Raw genomic sequence first — 13,937 nt, forward strand, 5'->3', positions numbered from 1 at the left:
AAGCACCTCCATCTACCAACATCTTGTTCATCGATTTCCCATCGACAAGACCTTTCATATATAAAGCTTTTAAGTGCCGATGTTTGACTGGTTTGTCAAATATTACTTGCTGTACAACTATTAACTTGGCAACTATCTCCTCATAATCCGATTCATCGAAATCCAAATAAATTTCTTGATTTGCTAGAGCTCTGAATTCCGATGGCAATAGAAAAGCCATTTTGATATTAGCCGATGGTTGCTTTCTATCGGCTATTTGCTTGGTATGCCACACTTGAATTTTATCAGGATGCCTGAGCCTGTTCCATCTCTTTATTCCTTAGGCATTGCACCCTTCTCTTCTGGCTTCTTGTTAAATCTCCTAGGCACCATTGGCTTTCCTGCTAAGCATATTTTCTTTCGTTGCCTTCTTCTTCATGATTAGCCCAGTCCTGATCAACGACTCTTTTTCTAATCCGATCATGAACACTTTTATTTTTTAAGTGATGATCCATGTTCTTATGATGATATGCATCTTGAGCATGGATAAACCGATGGTTGGTTTGAGACTGCCTATACTCCCGATATTGATTGCTGCATTCTAGTCAGTCATGTCTGATAGGCAACTTCAAACCTTCATCCTGCAATGTCTAAAGAAAGGACAATTCCAATATAATTCGGCTTGTTCCCTTTCATACCTCTCTTGTTTCAATTGATGCTGGTACGCTTGATCTTTTAACCAACGTTGATAATCCTTTTCCTTCCACCGCTGCCATTTATTCAATAGAATTCGAGACGTGACCCATGGCTTTGTCGTCTCTGCTTTTGATGTCTCCCCTTGCTCATATCAGCTCTTTTGCTCGGCATGACATCTTCTAATCTCTCTATACTTGTCAGCCGATATTTGCATCTTGGGATCGACTGTTATAGCTTCTTTTGATTTGGTTGATGTTAGGACCTTAGTTTTTCCCTTGAACAGCCCAGCATCAACCATGTTTTGATCTCTTGGGAAAGGATTATCATCAACTTTTATTTTTTGAGGCGTATCAAATTTGAGCCTCCCCTGCTGAATGGCTCTCTATATATGTTGCTAGAAAATTCTGCATTCATTAGTGGAATGAGAAGTAGTATTATGGAACTTGCAGAACTTCTTATTCTTCAACTGATCAGGGAGGCGACATGACATGACCATTGAGCAACTTGATCTGCCCTTTCTCAAGCAATAAATCAAAGAGCTTATCTGATTTGGTGACATTAAAGTCATAGCTCTCCTCGACTCCTCTTTCCCAAGGATTTGGCACCATTACTATCTTCTTGCCCCAATTCCATTAATCTGCAGCAACCTCCTCTTCTTCATCTTCATAGCCCTCATCGACTAAGTATGGATCATAAGCTTCGGCTACTGTGGTACTTTTCTAGAACCGGGTATCTCTGCCCATACTCTAGAATTGGCTATTGAGCACTGCTACTCGTTGAGCTAATTAGTCCCAAGTTGTCAAAATCTTGTCCTAGTAACTTTTCTTTCCACATCGGCACCATTCCTTGAACAGCTAAAGTAGCTAGTTGATCATTAGCCAAATTTAAGGAGAAGCACAAGTTCCTAGTTTCTTGGAACCTCTGAAGAAATTCAGTGCCCAATTCATTAGTCTTCTGTCTTATAGTTGTTAGATCAGTAATCTTCTTTTCTCCAGTCCCAGTGTAAAAATATGTATGAAACTTCTTTTCTAGGTCAGCCCAATTAGCAATGGAATTGACTAGCAATGATGAAAACCAAGTGAAGGCTGGCCCTGATAAGGACAGAGAGAAGAAATGAACTCGATGGGCATCCTCAACTGACGCTTCACCCAATTATGTAAGATACCGACTGATATGTTCTATTGTGCTTGTACTCTCTTGGCCTAGTGAACTTAGCCAATTCTAGGAGCCTATAATTTGTTGTTAGAGCGACCAAATCATACCATTGTGGATATGGGTGTGTGTATGAAAAGGTCAGCCCTTTTGGCTTTAGACTGAACTAATTCTTCATCATCTCGGTCACCCTCAGCAATAATTCATCAGCTTGCAAATTTGGATTCCTCTGCACCTGCTGACCCATCTATGGATTGAAACTCTATGTGCCTTGATATCCTAGATTTGGCATCATGTGGAGGGTGTTATAATCTATGCCATAGTGATACCCTTATGGAATCTCAATCTACTGGGCTCTTTGCTGGCTTGCTGCTTGAAGTCTCTGATTATAGACATAAGGATCTATATCTCTATGGATCCTTTGAATTGATGGTGCTATTTTTTGAGCCGACGGAGGTATGTGGCTTGATGTGCCAAAATTGATCACTTGGTTCTAACTTTGCCCCGCCGGCTATTTCACATGCTGTACTGATGGTCCAAGATTGTACTATGTCTAATTTGTAGTAGTTTCTTGAGTTTGTTTAGATGAACCCTGAACTGTTTGGGCATCACCACTACCAGCTGGCGCTACTTCTTGATGGCTGGTACTGACTTGATTGGTCCTTTGGGTTGACAGATCTAGAATGTTGTAATAAGCCGGCCCACCATGACCATCTAGAAACCCATGAATCACCTCTCTCATGGCATTGTGGAATATGTCCACGAAAGCTTCGTTATGGCTTGACATGGCATCACGAACAGATTTGTCTATAACTTCCTTAAAGAAATGCCTGTCTTCAGCTTCAGTTGTGTTTGTCAGCCCGTGTAATAGAACTCTTGGTAGTGGAAATTTCTGAACAATTGTGTTGTCACGTGTTTTGGTGTAGGACAACAAACATTTGTTCTGAAACTCTTCTATAGCTTTGCTGATGATATCCTTGTCCCCATCAGGTACATCTTCATAATGTAGCATAAGGATGTCGTTGTTGTTGTGAATCGTCATGATGATTGTGGGGTCCCACCGAGCGTGCTAGAAATGTGTGTTGACACAGAATTTTCATTCCATGCCGAGGACACACGTAGCAAGTCAGAAGGGTCTGCTCGATGTAGCTATAGATCCATCTAGCTTCAGCGTAGGGATGGTCGATCCTGCACACTCCTCCTGAGACATGCTAGTTAATTTGACATTGTAATTGATAAGGAGAGAAAGTTCATCAGTAATTAAGGGCAGAACTTGCCAGTGTTGCGAGACAGTCCCGAATGTGCGGCTCTGAGAGTCGATATGAGAGGAGATCGACTAAACAGCCGATTCCAGTATATTCATGAAAATAAATCGGTTAAAGCTTATTGGATTGTATAAGAAGAATCGGTTATCACTCAAGATAAATGTTGTTATTTGAGCAGATATTAATCAATGGCAATAAGATATCAACAATGATTGGGTTATGCTGAACCAATGATTACAAGCAACCAAACTCCTTTTATATAAAGAAATAATTCAACATCACTTAACCGTTTAATAAAGATAAATCTAATGAACATGTTAGATCTCATCTATCACTATTACCAGTGGGGCATGAGGCAGAATCATGCAGGCCATAATACAATAATAAGATCATGGGGCTAACATATCTTTCAACCTCTCTTTACTTCAATGGTCTCGTGATGCGAACTGTTCATGAAAGCACTCGATATCGGCTAAAACAGCCGATTCAGGCATAGCACAAAGTTAAAGTCTTGCCTTATCAGGAATAGATCTATCAAATAACAGTCCTTACTCCATGATGGTAACAGTGGGGTGTGAGGCAGAATCACATAGGCCATGATAACGGACCATGGAACGGTTCTTGCTAGCCAATAAATCTACTCAAGACACAACATGCTTTAACCGCACGCTATGCACGATCAAGATTGAAGTAAAATAGCCGATAAAACATAACTCATCATTTAAGGTATAGATTAGATCAGTTTTAGATTAACAAATGATGGGCTAAACAAGATATAAGGCCGATCTAGATCAATCTCAATCGGCCAGAGTGATATTGCTGCAATTAGATAAATAATGAAAGCAATAAGCAATATCGGTAACTTAATGAATCTACCAAAGACTGCCACTCTAAGGTAGAGCCGATAACTTGACCTTGATCTAGTTCATGTAGTGGGGGTCAATCGGATTGATGCAGCCATACTTGAACTAGGCAAGAGTCGATAACTAACTTATACCAGAGTCGCAGTGGAGGTCGACCGAATTGATGCAGCCATATGAATAGAGGTATAAGCCATGACGGTACTTACAACAAGCAGTGGAGGTCGACCAGATTGATGCAGCCATACTTGCTGAAGAACTAGCTGAGATCTACTCTACTCCTACTCCGAAGGCGTGGCCAGAGCTAAAAAAGTAAATAACTTATGTATTGGATTGATTATTGTTCTTACAATAGCCAGGGCTTGATATTTATACCCAGGACCTACGCATGACTCCTGTCTAAGCATGACTCATCACAATTTTTGACCCTAAAGAAAACATTCCTAATTTAAGATAACTTGGACTCTAATCTTTCCCTTTTTGTACAGTCCAACATGTTTCGTCCTGGTGCCAAACATAGCCTTTGTCGTTATCCGCTGGCGCTATCTGATGAAAGCCAATTCTAGTTTTCGCATCTGAATCAACTTGTTTCGATCTGCATGCAATTGATTCCTTGATGACACGATCTTGGGAGCTTTCGAGTCCCTGTGACTCTTCTTCCAAATTTTGGTGTAAACAATGAGATATACCTTTGAGATGTTCATCTATCCATCCTTGGTTGTCGACCATCTTCTCGATCAACACCTTTGCTTGATCCACCTTTAGGGAGAAGAATGCTCCTCCAATGGTAGCATTGATGTGTTGTCGAGACTCCATCAAGTGTTTGTGGTAGAAGCTTTGGATCAACAACCAGTCCTCCATGCCATGGTCACTCCCATGCTTCGGGGACAGATTTTCAAATCTGCTGTTGAAAGTTAGAAATTTTACTACAGAAAAGATTGGCCTTACCAATGGGGAAGAATTTGACAAGGAAGTCAAACACTTCTCCCAAGTGTCCATGGCTCCCGAGTTGGTGTAGAACCAATGCTTCATGTTCTCGAGTAACGAAAAGGGGAAGAGTCGGAGTTGAATGGCATCTTATGGAACTCCTTGAATCAAAATAGTGTTGCAAATCTCTAGAAAATTTTGAAGATGGGCATTTGCATCCTCAAGGGTTTGCCAAGACAAGGGCTCGCTTGCACCATTGTAATTAGTGTTGGTTGTTGCAGAGCTACTTGGATGGATTGGTTCGGTTGGTGGAGGATCCTATTGGATTTGCTCCATTGGTGGAAGATCTGGACGGATCGGCGGAGGGTTTCTTCGAGGAGGTGTGAGACTAGCTCTTGCCATTCAAAGAATAGCCTTAGGATCATCCTAGAAATCTTTCGGCAAATTGAACCCACCCATACTAGGCTCTAGCTTCAATAGTCATAGCATGAAAAATATAAACCCACTAAAAGAACGATGATCTATTCGATAGCAAAAAATCACAAAGAATATCACAAAGAATTAAATTAATTACCTATCTAGGCCAATGCCTCCCTGGCAATGGTGCCAGAAATGCTTGTTGATACTTTTTATGACTATTGGATAATTCTACAAGCACACAAAATATATCAATGCAACACTTCACTTGGGAGTATTCCAATTATCGTATTATTTCCACAGGAAACCTAAGTTGGCAAGACGATTAAAATAATTTCTAGTGAAGACATGTATGAACTATCACTTTCTTATACCGGGGATAAACTAGAGTAATAATTAAAGGACTAAAAACAAGAATGAAAACTAAATGACAGCATAGGTAGAGAGAGGTCATAGAGTGAATGCAAGATAACTAAAGTACTATCTAGTAGGCAAACAATATATCTAAGTTTAGCAGATCTGGATTCGATTAACACTTCGGGGCGTACTTGCTCTAGATTTAACCAGACATGAAGCACAATGAGCCCTATGATTTAATAACTAGTTCCAACATGGTGGAATACATAGGATGACAGGGATGTCACCACCTGCCAACTACCACAATCTATCTGGAGAACTAGCCACAATCCAAGGTAACATATAGCCAAAGCACCACGCTTACACTATAAGATACTACTCTAACCTTGCGCTAAGATTAGAGCACCAGCTAGTGACAAGATCCCATATTAATGGAAACTTACTAACTAAACAAGATATGATCGAAAAGCCACAGCACAACTATAACTAAAGACTTAGCTAAGTAAATGCTGGAAATGTAGAAAGTACTAGAAAGGAAATATATATAGTGCAAATAAAGTATCTTACAAGAGGAATTACAAGAGCTATACCAGGGACTTCTGAAGACTTCTCCTATAGCTTCGAGCCCTTCACTCTTCACTTTCACTCTCACTACTAGCCTAACTACTACTTTAACTCAATTGGACACTAAACTACTCAAGATGGAGATGGATGATTACAACTGAGGCAAATGGTGCTATTTATAGCCTCCTAGAGCATGGGGGTACTTGTAGGCGACTAAGGAAGGCGGTGGCGGTGCCTTGGCTATCGAGTGACGGGGGAGGCCATCGGCCGATTGTGGGATGCACCGCCATTGCATCCTACAGCTTCGGTTGATCCTCCATGGTAGTTGCCAAGTCCTAGAGGCGGTTGCTTAAGTCAGTGACTTTCTGAGCACATACTAAAGAGCCCCTCAATCCAAGTGAGGTGAACAGATGGCCCTTGTGTCAAACTGATGTGAAACCAATGCGTGGATGTGCTCCAAAGTTTGTTTCTTGGCTGATCACGCGGATAGGTGATGTGGATGAGCCAGGTGGCCGTCGACCAATGTGGTGGGCCATCGACCGACCCCATCTATGGGCCCCTATGGGCCCCCTTGTGTTGGATGGCCTCTAGGTGTGTCCCATTTATATATTTTCAACATTTTTCCTGCATACAAATAAAATTCATGTACCAGTGGAATTCCATTAATTATAAAGCAAATCCCTATGCTCTATGTTGATTTTTCCTTGAATTGTTTGCATTGTTGATGGCTAGAATAGGCATTTAGTGACCATCAATAATGAACTCTCCAGTACCAAATGTGTGCTCTCAGGAAACCTTACTTTTCTCTATTATAATTCATCAGACACTTCGCCAAACTTGTCAGACAATCCGATGAATTATAATGTGTTCTGATTAAGTGTAGACAGACAACATCAGTAGTTGACAGATGTCAATGAAATATGGTCGGTAGTCTACCGAGGGGTATGACCATGGTAGTAGATGAATTGGTAGAGGTGCGTGTAACAGAAACTATATGGTGACACAGGCACAGAGACAATGATTTAGACAGGTTCAGGCTGTCTGATCGACGTAATACCCTACGTCCTGTGTCTTTGGTGTATTGTATTGTATATGAGATGAATTCAAATGGGATCCCTGCCCGCCTTATATAGTCCAGGAGGTAGGGTTACAAGTCGATTAGATCTAGATCTATTTGGGTATATGGTAAGTATTTATAAGGAATACGATATCTATCATATCCGAAACATATCCTTCTCTATCTTCAAGATTTCTTCCTAAAACTGTGTGATGCATGCCAATTAGTGTCTTGCATCACACACCTTCTTCTTATGGGCTGGACCACCCTTGGTGCTGTGGCCCATGTCCACTTGCCATGGGTATCTAGGGTTATACCCCCACAGCTAGTCCCCGAGCGCTTTGTATCCGCCGAGCAATGTCGTCATGAGCAAGTCCGAGTAGTTTGACTTGAAGCTGATCTGTTTAACCGGTGATCCGAGCGGTGAAAGTTGAAGCTGACTAGTTTAACTAGTGAACTAAGCGGTGAGAATTGAAGCCAACCAGTTGAACTGGTACGCAGATCTTGGACTTAGCCAAGGCTTGCTAGAAGGATGTAAGGGGTTCAAGACAAAAATTTGATAATTCTCCTCCTTAGGCGAAGTGTAGCCACTTAGACTCTGTTTGCGAGAAATCATCCATGACATAGTCAAATGAGGAGGGTAAATCAAGAACAGAGCACCACATTCACCACTAGGTGAAGTACAACCACTTAGTCCTTGAGCCTGCTAGAAGATAAAGAATGAATCTTATAGTAGGGTCAAAGAAAATAAATCTAAAATCTTGCTACATCATCTGATTTGTGTGTATCAAGACCCAAATGTGCTGCCTAAGATTAGCACCCTGATCTAAATAGCATGGTGCGAGCTGATAGCACACCGATGAGACGTAGCAAGATCCGACCGCCAAGGGAATCCCCTGACTTAGCTAGCGATGAACAAACCAAATGCCGAGGAGTCCCTAGCTTAGCTAGTGCGCCCCCAGCGTAACTGACGATGAAGCGACAAACAATCCAACAAGTTGGTTAGCAAAGAAACAAACACCGATCAACCCAACCAACTAGTTAGTGGCGAAGTGAGTGCCGAACAGTCCGACTAGCTATTTGGCGATGAAGGTCATGAACCTAGCGGTCCAACCAGTTGATCGGCAAAGAAAGCAGCAGCAGAGCTTGCCGGAGACATCGACCTTAGGTGAAGTGTACACACTTAGGATTCATTGGCAAAGTTAGATGATCATCATCTGGTGTTAGGATCAAACAATTACAACAATCACTAAATCAGGATAATCAACTCCCAGCGTAGCCGAGCACATAGCTAGCCCCTAGCTTAGCTAAAAACCAGTAAGAAGAAATAACAATACATTCACCGCAAGGTGAACTATACATACTTAGTCCCCAAGCCTGCTGTGAGATAGAGAAACATCTTGTAATAGGATCAAAGAATTAAGTGTGAAGGACGAAGTCCCCGTGCTTAGCACTGGGTTGTAAAATTTGATAACTCCGAGAAGTAAAACATGGAGAAAATGGAAAGTACTTAGCACTGGTTTGTTGTGATAGATGTACTTATCAAGGCTCCTGACGTGCCTCCCAGGACCATCACCATGATCTAGACAGCATGGAGCACCTTGACAGCACATATGACATGCAGTGTCAGCAAAATGTAGTGATCCAAAAGGTGAATCGATAGTCGAGACGTAGCAAAATCTGATTGCCCGAGGAGTCTCCAGCTTAGCTGGCGATGCTTGCATAAAGAATCCAAACACCCAAGAGTCCCTAGTTTAGTAGGCAGGCCCTAGCATCACTAATGATGAAGGGATGGACAATCCAACCAGTTGGTTAGCAAAGAATCCAGCGCTAAATAGCCTAAACAACTAGTTGGCGGTGAAGTGACGTTGAGTAGATGTGAATGCCAAATAGTCCGACCAACTGGTTGGCAACGAAGGTCATGAACCTAGTGGTCTGACCAATTGATCGTCAGAGAAATCCAAAAGCCAGGTGGTGCAACCTTCTACATGATAATCCTACAATACAAATATGTAGGATGGATAATAGAATATATGAACGCAGTGATGAAGAAAGTAGAGCAGAGTTTATCAGGAGCGATATATTGGTGAATTTTTATATCCTATAGAGCAGTTTATGTTTATTTGGAGTTTGTTCATATTTGTAAAAAGAATGAAATCCTCGTGCTTAGCACTGGACATTGGAGTAAAATGTGGAGAGTGCTTAGCACTATACTGCCGCGAACATTGGAGAACATTGGAGAACAATGATGAAATATGGAGACCGCAGTGAGATATGGAGACCGTGGCAAAATTTGGAGACCATGGTGAAATTTTGAGACTGTGGTGAAATTTTGAGACTAGTGGCGAAATTTGGAGACCGTGGCAAAATATGGAGACCGTGGCAAAATTTGGAGACCGGCGTGGCTTGATTATGACTCAGGCGGCTCGCTTAGCAGCTCGCTTGGCGGCTCGCTTAGCAGCTCGCTTGGCGGCTCGGTGGCATGGCGGCTCGAGTGGTTCGGTGGCATGATGGCATAGCGCTATGGTGGTTTGGTGGCACGATGGCACGATGGTTCGGGAGGCTCACAGAGTCATAGGCAAACAGGCTTAATCAGAGCCTAACGGAGTCAATTCACGTAGGGAGGTGAAACCCTTGAGCATGTCCGACTAAGGCGAGGGCACAGTATGATTTGAATGGCGATAGTATGCGTCATCTTAAAGATGTTTAGCATGGAGAGAAACAAAAGATAATTGTAGGAAAATTATAGAGAAAACAACAGATGGAGAAAACATCATGGAGAAAATCATTATTGAAATGCATAAATACATAAGGGGTACATATCTTAGTAGGACGTCTCAAGGATAGAAACACCTAAGGTATTTGATGTGCTAGGAGTTAGGGATGTCTACGCTGTCTTGATCACAAAACCTATGACCCTGGTCGGGTCATAGCCTTGATGATGTATGGACCTTCTCAGAGTCGGCGATGTGAGCCACCATTCTGGCTGAGATGTCCATTGCTTCGGTGGTGGCGAGTCCTTCTCTTTCACAGTCATAGTCGGTGGAGATGTTAGCACGCAGGGTGAGAACGCTCTGTTCTATCGGGATCTTCAACACCTAGTAGACATAATGGGGCACGACCATGAACTTGGTGAGAGCTGGTTGGCCAAGGATGGCATGGTAGGTGTTGTCAAAGTCAGCCACAAAGAAGTTCATGTACTCAGTACGGAAGTGATCAGTAGTGCCAAACTGGACTGGCAAGATGATCTGTCCTAAAGGTTGGGACGCTCTGCCTGGTACAATCCCTTAGAATGGAGAGTCAACAGGGATGAGATCGTCCTTTGTGAGGCTTAACTCAGTTAGGGCTTTGGCAAAAAAGAGATTGAGGGCACTCCCACCGTGAATGAGGACCTTCTTTAACTGCACGTTGCTGATGATTGGATCCAGCATGAGTGGGAAACACCCTAGGTATGGGATACTTGCCCACTGGTTAGCCCTACTAAATGTGATAGGATGTTCCGACCAGTCTAGATATTTGGGATCAGCGACCGTGTCATACTTGGTGATCGACATGACTTGCCGAGCGGTGAGCTTCTGCTGGTGTTTGCTCTTAGAGGCGGCGTACCCTCCAAAGATTGTGGTGATAGTCTTGTTGGCATCTTGGAAAGCGAGTCATGCATCCTTAGAATGCTCCTCCCCCTTACCATCATCTGACTCGTCATCCTTGCACGTCTGCCATTTCTATTCCTCATCGCGGAAAGCTTTGGCCATGCCATAGCATTGTCGCATGGTGTGCTTGCTGTTCTTCTGAATTGGGCACGGACCATTGAGGAGCTTTTCATAGGCAGCGTTGAAATTGTGCTTTGCGCGTGGCTGCTCTACATTATTGATGAAGTTTTTTGGTCGACGGTGACGTGGTTGTGTAGCCCTTAATCCCTCTATCCAGTCATTATGATAATGTTTGCGATCGTCATAGCGCCTGTTGCAATGTTCATAACATCGTTCTTTGCGGCAATCATCATCACGACGTGGGTGGCGATCTGAGTGGGAAGCATGAGCAACATCATCCTTGAACTATCGATTAGCTTCTTTGGAGTCTGTGTATGAGTTTGCCACCTTGAGGAGTTCGCCGATGGTCTGGGGTTGTAAGGAAAATGGACCCTAGGCCCATTTACTTTGGATTTTGGTGTTTGATGACCAACACAACCAAATTGGACTAATGAATTTGCAAGTGATTGTTTTATAGTTTAATAGGGTGCAAGACATAACTTGGACTGAAGGCAACATCATGATCCAATGATCAACACCATAAGCAAGACCCTAGGAGCACAACAGAAGACCCAAGATATCAAGTAAAGTCCAAGCATGAAGATAGGAACCAAGCCAGACGTAAGATCACAAAGATACGAGCTCACAGATGTGATCGAACGCTAGACCACATGCTAGTAGCACAGTGATCGAACGCTCCGATCAAGAGGCTCAGCAACAGCAGCGACCAGATGCTAAATAGCAAAATTGACCAGACACAGGACATCAGCGTCTAATTGAGTACAGAGAGGTTCCAGAGCGGTGAAATTGTGACTGGACGCATCTGGTGGCATGTGACCGAACGCTGGCAGCGTCCGATCAGTTGATCATGGCTCTAACGGTCCGAATGACTAGGTGCGTCTGATTAGGATGACCTAAGCATCCGGTCAGTAGCAGAAAAGCAGGATTCCATCCCCAACAGCTACTTTCTCAGTGGGGCTTATAAATACAACTCCCAACCAGCCAAATGAGAGGTGTGGAGCTAAGCAAACATATCTAGGGTGTTGATACACCATTTTAGTGATCTCCACTTACATAGTGCTTACTGATTCATTACGTGATTAGCGTAGGTGCTTTGCGAAGTGCTTAGGTTGATTAGACCACCGCTTATGCGCTTGGTCTAGGTTTAGACCTAGTGTTTAGTGAGGTTTGCATACCTCTTACCACTTGGTGCTTGTGCGCACCATTGTTGTATATTGGAGGGGCTTGTAGTCTTACGAGATCACACCAATCGAGTTTGTGGTCTAGTCGCCACGGTGTACTAGAGGGAACAAGGCCCGTAGCATTTCGATCGGAAGCTTGATAGTGAAGACGGCGGGGAGCATCCGGGAGAGGCTTGCTAGAAGGCACGTCGAAGACCCACTTGCACGTGGGGAAGGCCCGAGGCTATCCACGGAGTTACCCGACCGGAGCTTGGCCCTTGCGAGGGATTCCTTGCGAGGGGCTCCAACGAGGACTAGGGGGAAGCTTGCTTGCTTCTTGATACCTTGGTAAAAATACAGGAGTCATCAACGGGAGTTTGCATATCTCTACCTTGCTCTTTAGCTTCTGCATTTACATTGATTGTATTACTCCTTTTGCGGTAGAGATAGCAGCACACTAGCAAAACCATAGTTGCACATTTGGATAGTTTATCTATTGCATATGTTTTGGTAGGGTTAGAAAAAGAGGCCAAAGTTTAGAGTTAGAATTTTAAGTTGCCTAATTCACCCCCTCCCCCTCTTAGGCGTCATGGTCCCTTACAAGTGGTATCAAAGCCAGGTTAGATCAATTTGGACCTTTGGCTTAACCGCCGTTGAGCCAACGCTATTTAGAGTGGTTGGGATGGATACCTCTAGGCCTCCGCACTTTGATGGCACTAACTTCCCCTATTATAAAGCTAGAATGGCTTGCCACCTTAAGGCGGTTGATTTGGGTGTTTGGAGAGTCACTCGTGATGGGATGAAACCCATTAAGAATCCCGGTAAACCCACAAAGATTGAAGAAAAGGAAATCCATTTCAATGCTAGAGCTAAGAATTGCTTGTTTGAATCATTTAGCATGGATGTGTTTAACCAAGTGTTCACTTTAAATACGACACATAAAATTTGGTTAAAACTTCAAGAGCTCCATGACGTCACATCTAATGTCCTATGAGCAAAAACATTGTCTAGCTAAACAAAATTTTGATTCCTTTACAATGAATGATGATGAGCTTGTTCGAGATATGTATTCTCGTTTGAATCTAATTATCAATGAGCTCCATTCAATAGGATTAACAAAGCTAGATGATGTGGACATCGTGAGGAAGATCATCTCTGTGCTACCACAAAAGAAATATGCAAGCATCACACTACAAGGATTTGACCCTTATAGCACCACTTGTTTCCGCAACACCACACATTTGGTTGCAATATTTGGTTCTTTGGCAACCAACATCATAATTGGTTGTGATATATGGGCCTTATGGCCATCAAAATTGTGTGTTGCGTTAGTCATAAGCTTCATTGCAAGACATAGGCGCTAATGCCACGATGGAAAAGGTGGTTGCGATTATGGGTGCCTATTGCCACAGCTTATGTTGAGTTGTGATAATACTTATGTTGAGTTGCAATAGCTAGGTGTTGTTGCCACCATTGTAAAGTTGGTTGCAAGTAGTTGTACATATGACAATGAAGTAATTGCGTTGTGTTAACTTTGAGCTGCGTTGCGATAGATCAGATCTATATTGCATTGAAGAAATGATTAGTTGCAAGTAGTTGTGAATAAAGCCACGATAAAACTTTGTTGCCTTAATCTTGCCCTACATTGCAATAGATTTTATTATATTGCAACCAAAAAGTCATTTGTTGCATCCATTGATGTTCTATTGCCACCAGGCGCGTGCCCATAGGAG

This window comes from Miscanthus floridulus, chromosome 13, assembly GCF_019320115.1.
Source record: "Miscanthus floridulus cultivar M001 chromosome 13, ASM1932011v1, whole genome shotgun sequence".
Taxonomy (NCBI): Eukaryota; Viridiplantae; Streptophyta; class Magnoliopsida; order Poales; family Poaceae; genus Miscanthus; species Miscanthus floridulus.